Below are 12,585 nucleotides of genomic sequence, written 5' to 3' on the forward strand. Positions count from 1 at the left end.
TTTTTTGGCTCAGCCTAAGTTTAACACCCAGTATGCAAGTATTGGGTAGGTTTTGTCTCACATTTACTTTGAACTTACTAAAAACAAGCAAGAGAGTGAGACACAGTCAGTGTGTGGGTGCTTCTCTGGTCTGTATTCTTGACGAATGCTGTTACCCTAGTCCTGGATGTTCAGGCATAGAAAAAGGGGGGAGGCACAAAAGACATGGTTGGCCATGATATTATTGTCCTTTCATCAGTTTTATCTTCCTGCTCTAACAAACAAAAACATTTGTCCTATGCTTTAGCATTTTCCAAAAATGTTCGAATACTTAAAAATTAAGATACAGTTCTTTAGGTGTGAATTATGGATTAATTCAATATAGATACTGGAAGAAATCTCAGAGATGATTCAGTGAAATTTATCTTGTGGATGAGGAAACTGAGGCACATGACTCAGTTTGTTCATGTTCACAAAGTTAAGTAGAGGCGTATTGAGCACCAGAACCCCTAGCCTGCTTGTCCCCAGATAAAACCCCTGTGCAGCTTCATGCTTCCACTAAACTTTGCAGTCAACTGGGCACTTCTTTATGTATGATCTTCATGATTTGTTATTCACAAAACTCTATATTTGTCCCACATTAGATTGGTTAAAGTGATTTGCCTAAAGCCACATAGCTAAATTAACAGACCTCAGATTGCTGAAAAGTCTTATAAATATAAACTTGTGAGATCCCCCAGAAAGCATTTAAGTCATGGGATAGGTTGAGAACTCAAAAATGATGATCACCGCAGAAAACTTCTCCTTTGGGTAGTTCCAGATAGCAAAGAAAAAAGCCCCCAAATCAAAAGTGTAAACATAACTCTTCTCAGAATGAATATTAAATGAGTCATCTACTTTTGTTTCTTTAAACGGGTAAAATTTTGCGTAGCCCATCACAGAACTTTAACATTTAGTCCTCCTTTATTAAGACCCGGGGCCTGTCAGTCAAGAATCAAGAATTACTTTCTTTGCCTCCTATGTAAGACTGTGATTCCATAATGTTTACACTATTTTGTTGTTGTTTGTTTTAGATCATCAGGCCACCAGAAGTCTTTTTGCTTTTCTTCTCATTAAAAAAAAAAAATTCTCACATACTTAACTCATTTGATTTGACTCTTTGGAACAAATGGTTGCCATTGTTCTTGCTATTGCTATCATTGCTATTATCATTTCCTCATTGGAGATAAGAAATGGAAGCCCCAAATCTCAAAGGCAGGAAATGATAGGATAAATCTAGATTTTCTGATTCTAAATCCAATAGGTTAAATATTACTCCTGGACCATTTCAAATGATTTTTTGTTGTATTTGCTTTAGTTTCACAGGGAAATACATTTTGGCAAGCACAGTCCCATACAGCACTTGTATATTTAAATATCAATTTGCTTCTAGGTCAACAGTGGCCTTATGGATTTGAGGCCATTGGATCATCATGTGCTGTATAATGAAGGCTTTTGTCATGAATACTACAGCTGAAAATTGGTTTTCAAAATGCATTCATAAGTCCTCATCTACCAAATACAAGTTTCCAGATATTTTTTCAATTTCAATCTGTTAACATATGAATTAAACATATGAATCATAATGAAAAACTTAAAATGTGTCAATTGGTATATGTTCTTCTGGACAATGAAGATAAGAAAGAAGAGATGATGGAAAAAAATTTCATTTAAAGCTCTCTGAATACTTTACTGTCCCTTTTGAAACTTCTTTTATTATCTTTATTCCCTTTCACTTAGTCAATGTAAAGTTTTGTTAAATGTGATATTAAGAAGTCCATGCTTAACCTAATTTAGTGCGGAAAATGATTTTTCCCCCTGGTTCCAAGCAAGTAGACTTACTCTCAGTTGCCTGAGCAGATATATCTCTGGACAAGTCCTATATGTCATAGATGTCTTATACGTCACAGCCAGAGCAGTTTTACTTTCCAGGGACCACGTGATGAATCTGATAGTAACTTATTGTTAGGTAGCCCCCTCAAAATACCTTACCAATGTTGAACACTGGAGTTCATTTCAGCCTCTGTGACTGAGAGCCAGGCTAGGTTGTTTTATGAAGGTTAACATTACCTTCATTCTGGAAGTGCTCTCAGAATCATGAAAGCTAAAATTGCACTCAGAACTCATATTTAACTATCAGACAGCAGTAAAAGATAAAACAAATAATACTTATGAATGAAACTTAACTTTCATAAAACAAAATCAACCTACATAGGTTTAAAAATTTCTCTCTTTAAATGAAAAGGGAAATTGTATCTTTATCAGTAACTTTTTAAAAATTAGTTCTTTTTTTCTTGTTAGGATGTTTGTCTTTGCAAATAACAGGAAGCCCATCAAAAGTACAGATTTTCATGGACTCCTCTTGGGGTTAGGTCTTGACAAACCTATAGAAAGTTGAAAATACCTTAGGTCAAAATTACACTAACTACACTCTACTACAGAATATTGTAGCTTAGCCTAGTCTACCTGAAATGTGCTCAGAACACTTATATTAGCCCACAAGTGAGCAGAATCATCTAACACAAAGCATGATCTATAATAAAGTGTTAAATATCTAATGTAGCTTATTGAAGCTGTACTGACAGTGAAAACCAGAATGGTGGTATGGACACAGAATGGTTGTCTGTGTATTTGCTTTTTACCCTTGTGATTGCCTGAACCACTAGGAGATGAGGTTTCCTGCGCCCAACCAGCATCATAAGAGAGTATTGTACCACATATACTAGCCTGGGAAAAGATTAAAACACAAAATTTGAAGTATGGTCTCTACTCAATGATGTATCACTTTCTCACTGTTGTAAAGTTGAAAAATCCTAAATTTAACCACTGTAAATGGGGGACCATCTATAATTCAAATAAGGGATTTTCTATCTCCCTGAGGTCAGCAGTTGCAGGGAACTCTAGCACTTCTACGGGGCAAAGCCATTTAATGTCAGTGGTAGGAACCCCTGACAACACTGCCATTAAAAAAAGCGAGATGTAAAGTCAATGGGAAATGGTCAGTGATATGCTTTAAATAGGTAATTTAATATTTTAAGTTATAAGATGTATCTATGATAATAAGATATTAGTTATTTATGTCTTTATTAAAGCACATGTCAAAATATTTGTGAAATGCCAAAACTCATAGATTTCTAAAATTAAAAGTTGGATTTCTAATAAATTAAACAAGTCTAATTTCAATTATCCTAATATTGATAAAAAGGTTATGAGCAGTACATTTCAGAACTTTACTTGTTTAATAAAAAGAGTAAAATTAGTGATATTTATTCTGTAAAAATTATTTTAAACCTTTAATCCATATACACACATAAGCTTGGTTTGTGCTATTTTGAATTCTTGAAATGGCAAATACACAAAGTGTTTCTTTTTTTTTCTGTTATATGTAACTTTTTTTAAAACCAGAAAAGTGATTATTTTCTCAAGTTAACCGATATTGAATAAGAGTGAATCTAATTGTGAACTTCATGCATGTACTCACCTCCTTCTCACTTTTTACACCCTTAGAAATCTGCTATATGTATATATGCCTGTGTCTAAATCTGCAAAATTATAAACATAGAATTACACATGAAATACTAATATCTATTACATATATAAACTTCAAATCAATAAAAATGAGTTACAGTGCCAAAAATAAGGAAGAGTCACCTCAGTTGAACAGAAATTATAATAGTTGTCATATTTTCTTTATGTATATATATATACATATACACACACATACACAAACACGCACACATACATATATTATACATGCACTCACAGGATTTGATTGCTGAGAAAATCACAGTTCAGCTCAATAAAAGGGAGTACTACCATAAAAAGTAAAAGTGGCTCTGAATATGTGTTTGTCAAGTTTGAAGGTAATAGACTCTTAAAGGAAGTATCCTGAGGCAACCTTTAGGATAATATGTAGAGAGATCTCTCTACATCTCTCACTGCCTAGACAATAGATAATACAACAAAATAGGCTTCTACCCTAAGCAAAAGCAGTAGCTATGAATGATTAAACATGAGGCACAGGGAGTAGGGCCTTGGATGATGATTGCATTTAAAAAGAAGAGGAAATTCTCATATTTGCAATGCCAGATATTGGCATAATTTGACAAATAGCATGTTTCTCCCTCTTTTAAAATTTTGAAGACAGGCTGGAAAACACAGAAACTGTATTGTCAAAAAGGCTAACATTTTTAAATACAAAAATGAAGAGACAAGCTAGAATCAATGTTTGAGAAAAACCAGTAACATGAGAGTCACCAACTTCAAAAAATATGAGAACTAACACTCAAAGAAATAGAGTTCTTAGTGTAAAAACATGCTCTGAGAATTATAATTAGTATTTTCACAGTAATTGGAGTTTACCTTGTTGATGGGTCAACAACTCTTTTGTGAAAAACTACTAATTAAATATCTCACAAGTGAAAGATGATTGCCCAAATTAAAATCACAATAAATGGATTGGATAGTAAAATAGCTGCAGATGAAGATAAATCTGATAAATTCTTCCAAAGTACAGGTAATGACCAACAACAAGGTATATAAGAAGGGTTAAAAAATAAAGAGAATAGATCCAAAATTTTAATCATCTCAAAAGAAATTTAGAAAGGGAAGAGCACCTGAAGAGCATGCAACTCTTGATCTTGAGATTGTGAGTTCAAGCCCTGGAATGAGTGTAGAGATTACTACTACTACTACTACTACTACTACTACTAATAATAAACTTTAAAAAAGAAATTTAGAAAGAATAAAGGAAGAAAATACAAGTGAGGTAATAGCTTGATAAGGCACTGTTATTGGTATTACTACTAATGACAAAATTCCCAGAACTGAAGACATGATTCTTCATACTGAAAAGTCTACCAATTATGAAATAGGATGGAGAAGGACATCCCCAATCTAGACATAAGAAAAGGAAGAGTGGAGGAGAAAAAAAACTTAAAATCTTTCAGAGAGAAGAAACAGCCATCCTAGAAACAAGAGTCAAATTATCAATCCTGGATGCAAGAATACAGTTGAGTGATGTCTTCACAATCTGAGGAAAAGCATTTTGATCTTCTAATTCAATAACTGACTAACCTATTATCTAAGTGTAAGGACTTAAAAATAAATTCACTTCCAGCATGCAAGAACATGGAGTGTAGCATCATAAAACCTTTCTAAAAAGAATTAGTCAATGTAGTCCACAAACAAAAAATAAAACCAAAAGGAAGATGCTACGTACAAGGAATATAGATGAGCCCAGAAATCAATAAACTTAGAATCTGAACAACCATTTATTATAACAAACATTAATCCACATTTGAAAGTAAAACCTGAGATGTTTGATGATGGATATAGCAGAATGTTGGGGCTCGGGGAAGGGAAAAAAATGGAAGGAAGCAAAGGTTTTGGAGTAGCTCAGGGGGAAGATAGAGATATTGATCAGGTCTACTTCTTAATAAAAATAATGTTATTTTGGGGCACTTGAGTGCTTCAGTCAGTTAAGCCTCCAACTCGTGATTTTGACTCAGGTCATGATCTCAGGGTCATGAGATTGAGCCCTGTGTCAGGCTCCACACTCAGCATACAGTCTGCTTGAGCTTCTCTCTTTCCCTCTGCCCCTCCCTACTCATGCACTCTCCAAATAATAAGTAAGTAAGTAAGTAAGTAAATAAATAAATCAATAAATAAAATCCTTTAAAAATGTCATTTTTTCGGAAACTTCAGGCAGTTTTATTTTACTTAATTATTCAGAAAAGTAGAATAATGACATAATTACCTGAGATCCCATGACTATAGATAATATTAGATGATAATCATTTTAGACATCTTTTTATTCATAGATATTGACCAAAGGAAAGAAAAGGATGAACACAACATAGAGAAATATATTTTTTAGAAAACATATGGTATTTAAGTAGTTAATATATCATTAATACATAATACATACTTATAATAATACAAAGGGATAACAATACCAATGAGCACTCTTATTTAAATTTAGCAGAAGCAACAGAAAGTGAAGTGAATCTGAAGTTGTTGATGTTTCTTAAAAATGTTTCTTTGCTATAAGAATTATTTTGGTAAAGATTATTCTAGGTTTAAAAACTTAATTACCAAAAAAATGAACTCATTATCTTTTAGCTGCATACTTTGAGTGTAGACAGGACTGTGAATCTCTTAGCTAAAAAGATGAGCATATGAGAACTCTGACAATTACTGCATCATTCTTCCTCCCAGCTTGTGGTTTCTATTAGTTTTACACTGCTAATGTTTATAAAATATACGTTCTGTTCTGCTATCATAATTAGCAAAATTGTTTGGCATTCGTTCTGTTTTTAAGTGGAGTCACTGCTTACCAGCAGTCATGTTTTGTTTTGTTTTCTTTAATCATGCCTGTTTCATTTCTGAGCTCTTTGATTCATCCTTTAATTGGCTAGATATTGTCAAGAAATATTTTCCAAAAGGGTTCATCTGTGCTATACTCCCTGGATTTTTTCATGAGGGGGAATGTAGACCTATAAGTGTCTTTGTACATGAATGGTATCTTGGTTAATAGAATATTCTTTAAAAAAAAAACATTTATTTATTTTAGAGAAAGAGAGAGCAGGAGTGGGAGGGGCAGAGAGTGAAGGAGAGGGAGAGAAAGAATCTCAAGCAGACTCTGCACTGAATGTGGAACTCGAAGTGGAGCTCAATCTCTTGTGACCTGAGCTAAAACCAAGAGTCAGAGCTTAACCAAATCCACTATCCAGGTGTCCCTGGCTAATAGAATATTAGAATATTCTTTAATCACAGTTTCTTTTCTTAGAAACCTGAGGGCACCATGCCATTGTAATCCAAAATTGAATGTTATTGGAGCAATGACTGATTGTATCCCTTGTAGATTTGCTTTCTCTAACTGGAAGCTAAAACAGTTCCTTTATCATTATCCTTCAGATTCTGTCTTTGTTCTTTTTAAGAGAGATAAAATATTACAAATAAAAATTTAGCTGCTTATAATTTCCTTTCTGATTCTATTCTCACCCTCTACCTGCACAGAACCTCTACTTTGACTTTGTGTTTATCAACTCTCTGTATGTTCTACTTTTACTGCCCAAATTCCAAATTTTGAGATGTATCCATATTACTATATGTGGCTTTTGTTTATAAGTATTAATTTTACATTCTTTTGGTAGATATTACATTGTTTCCCTGATGCAGTGCTACAATGAACATTCTAGTACATGTCTCTTAGGGCACAAATATAGGAGCATTGCTTGGGGAGAAACTGACAAGCCAAAAAATGTTTATCTTCAGCCTTATTAAGTATCTCTTAAATGGTTGTATAATCTTATTTTTCCACCAGCAGTGCAGAAGAATTCCCATTTTACCACTTACTTTTAAAATAGTATGTGACATGCAATGAAGTGCTACGTTGGCTTTACTGTTATTAAGACTGAAGTAATAGCTACCTCATCGCATGTGTTGAGATACTTTTTCTGTATGTTCTGGTTAATATATGTATGACATATTCCTTCAAGTTTTGATAAAAATCAGCATAAAAACACAGACCCTGTATATTCTGAAGGGAGCATTTGATTATCAATTAAATGATTATCATTGCTATTAATTCAATTCATGTTTATTCTTTTTTCTTGTTTCATGTTTATTCTTTCTCAAATTTATAATAACATTTTTTCTAGAAAAGTCATTTCTTTATCATTTTGACATTTGACAATTTAATATTTAATACTTATTTAACATTTATTATTAAATATTTAGTACATTTATTCTTTTACTATCATTTATTATTCATTTATTTTGTGTTTTTTTAAAAGAATTGGCCTTTGATTTTGTTATTTACTTTTGTATTTTTGTATTATTTGTATTTTTGTATTTTGTATTATTTTTGACTTTGGGGTACATCAGTGGCTTGGTTGAATGTCAGATTCTTGATGCCAGCTCAGGTGATAATCTCTACATTTAAAATGGAGTCCTGCTTCTGGCTCTATGCTGGGGGTGGAGCCTGCTTAAGATCCTGTCTCTGCTTTCTTCCTCTGTGCCTCCCCACACCCGTTGTGCACGCATGCATGTGTGTGTGTGTGTGCGCACGTGCTTGGGTGCACTTGTGCACTCTCTCTCTCAAAAAAAAAAAAATAGGGGTGCTTGGTTGGTCAGTCAGTTCAGTGTCTGCTTTCATTTCAGGTCATGGTCTCAGAGTCCTGGAATTGAGCACCACATTGGGCTCCCTGCTTGGCAGAGAGTCTGCTTCTCCTTCTCCCTCTCTCTGCTGCTCCCCCTGCTTGTGCTCTCTCTCTCTCTCTCTCTCTCTCTCTCTCTCTGTCAAATAAATAAATAAAATATTTTTTTAATTATTTTTTACTTTTACCACTTGCTTTTTTTCTTCAATTTTTTTTTTTTTTAAGTTTTACATGACTTCTCTTTTGTGGTCTCTTGAATTGGACCTGATTTGCTCATTACTCATAACTTCTCTCAGACCGTGTTTCTTATTTGTAAACATGTTACTGTTGCATATGGGTATGGGCATTTTCTTATGTAAATGATTTCTAATTTAAATCCTCTTTGGTTCAAGAAACATGATGTTGATTCTGTGAAAGCCCGTGCAGCTTCCCTTGTGATAACTGCTTGTATAGGAATGAAGAACTAGTCTAAATACACTAGTTAATTTTGTCTCCAAATCTTCTAAGTTTAGTGCTACATTTTGTCTGATTACTAGATTTCCTGCTGATAGATGTGTGATAAAAATCACCCACAGTGATTCTGAATTTGCCCAATTCCCCTTGTGAATGAACTATTTTGAGGCAATATTGCTTAGTAACTACAAGTTGATGATTGCACTCTGTTCTTGATCAGCTGTTGCATTCATCACTATTATTATCATTGTTATTATGTTGTAGTTGTGCCTTTATTTTGAACAAGGATAATGATCAGGATTTTGTTTTTAGGAAACACCTGCTGAATTATTGGACATATTGTAGCTTGCAGACTCATCTGTATTAAAAGTACTCTTATTTCATGTATTTCCCAATGGTGCTAAGAAAGGATTTTATATTTCTCAGCAATCCCTAATCACGAAAATAATTAAGTGGGGGAATCCATGAGAGAGTGCATCGGATTAGTGGGTTGGTGACAGTGATAATAATGGTGCGTGTACACACATGCATGTGTGCATAAATGTGATATAACTTACAGAATTTGGAACTAGATAAGTAACACTTAGTAGACCTGAAAGTTTAATTGGCATTAATAGTTATGAAATTCTTGAAAAGCCCTCTTCTTATCCAAGTTAAACCTTTCCATTACAATCCCAAATGTGGTATTAATTTATTTAAATTCTTACTTCTAGATAGTTCTACAAACTTCAGTGATATCTTTGTGCACAGTGACACCTAATTAATTATTCAAAGACGATGCATATAGTGTTTATTTTTTATTTTTATTTTTTCATATAGTGTTTATTTGTGTTTATTGAAACGGGACCCTCCCTAAGGTTCTGGAAAGAGGAGAGCAATGTTTTGTGGCCTTAAGAAGCTCAAACTTTGGTGGTAAAGACAAATAAGGATCATACCATGTGGAAAATGGTACAGAAGCACAGAAGAGATTGGAGTTCATCCCACCAGGGGTGGCTAGAAAAAAGGCTTGGTAGGAAAGTTTTCATCAATGAAATGTCACAGGATTCAAACATTCAAGAATGGGAATATTTCAAAGAGAGGTTAAGTGAAGAAAATTTATTTCATTAGCATGAACTATTTGAGCAGAAGCGAAGATAGGGGAACATGCCTGTGCCCAGGGTAAGTGGAGTATGAGGGGCAGAGCAAGAACAGTGATTAATGAAAATAAATACATTAATGAAGAATAACTATTAATATTTTATCTAACACTTTTTATGATGCTTACTGTCTGCCAGGCACTTTTCTAAATTCTCTACATATGATAATTTGCTTAAGCTGCCAAACAACTCTATGAGATAGCTATTGCTATCTCCATATTACAGATGAAGGGATGAAAGCACAGAGTAGCTGAACATTTGCCAAGGTCTTAGAGCTAGAAAGTAGTAGAAGTGGAATTAAAATCTAGGTATTAAGCTTCAGAGCCAGAGCTCTTGAAGACCTCCACAGTATTTCAAGTAACTGCATATGGAAGGAATTTTTACAAGATCAGCTGCTATCATAGGAAAGCATACAAATTTCATTTCTTTTTCCATTTCTTTGGCATAAATGATTCCCTGGGACAATAGTTATTCGTAAGAACCATCCAGATACAAAGGCAGAGGCAATGCAGATGGGAACTGACAAGAACTCTAAACCTGGCAAAATTATTGTCATTTTTTAGAGTGGATTATTGGTTTTCATTATGAAAAGCTAACCCTTACGTGCTGTGAAAGAGACTGTTAAAATAGGCCCTCGGGAGAAAATCCAGAGTAGGCAACGTCAGCTGCTCCTGTCACTGTGCAAATGCATGCTTGTGAATTATTTCAGCCCTTACACAGCCCCGAAGCTCTTATGGGCAAATGGTTTTATTTAAAACTATTTAAACCATTTTAACTTAATTTACCATTGTACTCCTGAGTTCTGGCTTGTGGCCAGCCTCTTCCTGGTACTAATTTGGTCCCTAGTTGAATTCAAATTTTAGATGTTATGTTCCCAGTGAAACTCATTCCAATTTCATTTACCTCTTTAGAGACTTAGAAAGAGCTCCTCCTTATAACTCCCCATGCTTGTGTGTGCTACACTGAGAAATGCAAACATAGCTTTCTAAATAGGAATCTAATTAACCTTGTCAACCTGAAGACTCTTTAAAACTCCAAAGTTGATTTTAAGACACTCTGTGTCCCAGAGCTCTCATCATTACCTGTTTCATTGGACCACTTTGCTGATAACTCAAGGACTCCCTCCTCCATGGAGAAGTCCAAACCCCAAGTCTCATTTCTAGCCTTTCCATGATTCTGGGTATATCAGTATGCTGGAGATTCTCCTCAGGTACTCTACATTTCAGATTTTATTCATGATTTTTTTTTCCCCTCTGAAATACCTTTGCCCATTCCTCCCACCCCAAATTTTCCAAAATTCTATCCAAATTGTAAGGCCCAGCTTAAACACTGTTCTTTTCCTGGAACTGTGCTGTTTTTCAGCTTTACATACAAAATGACCTTTTAAGATCTCTAAGAAAATGGCCATCAAAGCCCACTGGAACTGCATTCCCTGGTATTAGAATTTAACAGAGGTGCCCTCTTGCTTTCCCAAATGTCAGGGGAGCCCCCTGACAGAGATGCACATAATCTGTACTAAAGCTTTCACAGTGCTCTGGAATTGAAAAACAAAATAGATGTGTTGAAATGTACAGCTTTATATTTGAGGTCAGAAGGAATAGTGAGAAGATAACCAAAACAACACACACACAACAACAACAATAACAACACCACTTGGGTTCAAAGCCTGGCTTTACTGCTATTATTTTGTCTCAGAGTCACAGAAGAGTACATTAAAACATTTCTAAGATCCCTTATGATATTTAGAACTTGTCATTTTGTGATTTCTCCACTGATACTATGCACATACAATTGTGATTCCTTCTATCCCAACCCCCTAATCCAACTTGAGAAATTCTTAGACTGTGATCCACAAAATCTTGTCACATAGGGTCAACTAATGGTTCTCCACAGTACAGTCTGACATTCCCTGGCATTTTTGGCAACCTGAAGACAAACAACAATACCAAAAACAACAACAGAATCCCATTTTTAAAGAACTTTGAATGCAGATTTAGAATTGAAGTCTCATTTCACGAAGAAGAAACTCAGGTCCAAGAGGTAAATTATTTTCTCCCATCACACAAAGAGTTACTAGAAGAACACAGGCAGGCTCTAGCCATGAGCTGTCATCAACCAGGAAGAGCTTTTTCCATAGGAACTAAGAATTAAAATATTTAACTGACTTAAACGGCTGAGATGAAGTTAATGAAGAGGAAAAACAAAGAAACAAGGATGTGTTTAGAGCTTCATCTGGGATACTTAAATGTGGTGGAAGTAATCACTGGGTTTTTGAAAGGCACTATAATTGTAGTATATATGAATTGTAGTTCAAACATGCAGGTGGGAAAGACTTTTAATTTTCTTTATTTTTATATAATTCAACCTATTGTATATGTTGAACTCCCATTCTACCAGGTGGTGGAAACATAATCTTGGTCACTTTAGTGTTCCTCTCCTCTTCTGAGGCTTTCATGTAAGCCCCAAAGGAGCCCGTTGATGCTGCAAAAGCAGGAGGCATATGGTCCTATACCACCATCTAACCATCCACTGACACATCCATGAGTTTGACTCATGGTCCCAGGTTCACACAGTCACATCTCTCATCCCTCATTCTCATAGGTATGAGGTCTGATTCTCTATGTGTGTGACATTGCCCCCAGCTCTTCATGGGGCACATGGAGCCATAGAAAATTTAGTAAGGCCAAGGCCCTATGTGCATGTCTGGGGAGAAGAAGATGGAGTCAGTCTTGTTAAGCAATAGCCCGTGTCAAGCAGTGACACAAGACAGCTAAGGACATTGCAGCCAAGACCAGATATCACTGAGATGAGCACTG

This window comes from Vulpes lagopus, chromosome 17 (genome assembly GCF_018345385.1).
Source record: "Vulpes lagopus strain Blue_001 chromosome 17, ASM1834538v1, whole genome shotgun sequence".
NCBI lineage: Eukaryota > Metazoa > Chordata > Mammalia > Carnivora > Canidae > Vulpes > Vulpes lagopus.